This window comes from Bison bison, unplaced genomic scaffold (genome assembly GCF_000754665.1).
Source record: "Bison bison bison isolate TAMUID 2011002044 unplaced genomic scaffold, Bison_UMD1.0 scf7180017864459, whole genome shotgun sequence".
NCBI lineage: Eukaryota > Metazoa > Chordata > Mammalia > Artiodactyla > Bovidae > Bison > Bison bison.
Window position 1 is genome coordinate 4,448,049 of NW_011495021.1, and position 945 is coordinate 4,448,993.

Genomic DNA, 945 nt, shown 5'->3' on the forward strand with positions numbered 1-945 from the left:
AGGACTGATTTCCTTTAGGATGGACTTCATTGGATCTCCTTGCAATCCAAGGGATTCTCAAGAGTCTTCTCCAACACCACAGTTTAAAAGCATCAATTCTTCAGCACTTACCTTTCTTTATAGTCCAATTCTCACATCCATACATGACTACTAGAAAAACTATAGCTTTGACTAGATGGACTTATGTTGGCAAATATGCTGTCTATGTTGGTCATAACTTTCCTTCCAAGGAGTAAGCATCTTTTAATTTCATGGCTGCAGTCACCATCTGTAGTGATTTTGGGGCCCCCCAAAAATAAAGTCTGCCACTGTTTCCCATCTATTTGCCATGAAGTGATAGGACTGGATGTTATGATCTTAGTTTCTGAATGTCAAGTTTTAATCCAACTTTTTCACTCTCCTCTTTCACTTTCATCAAGAGGCTCCTTAGTTCTTCTTTATCTTTTTCCATTAGGTGGTGTCATCTGCCTATCTGAGGTTATTGATATTTCCCCCAGCAATCTTGATTCTAGCTTGCGCTTCATCCAACCCAGCGTTTCTCATGATACACTCTGCATATAAGTTAAGTAAGCAGGGTAACAATGTAAAGCCTGGAGGTACTCCTTTCCCTATTTGGAATCAATCTGTTGTTCCATGTCCAGTTCTAACTGTTGCTTCCTGACCTGCATACAGGTTTCTCAAGAGGTAGGTCAGGTGGTCTGGTATTCTCATCTCTTTCAGCATTTTCCACAGTTCATTGTGATCCACACAGTCAAAGGCTTTGGCATAGTCAATAAAGCAGAAATAGATGTTTTTCTGGAACTCTTTTGCCTTTTTGATGATCCAGTGGATGTTGGCAATTTGATCTCTGGTTCCTCTGCGTTTTCTAAAACCAGCTTGAACATCTGGAAGTTCATGGTTCACATAGTGTTGAAGCCTGGCTTGGAGAATTTTGGCATTACTTTA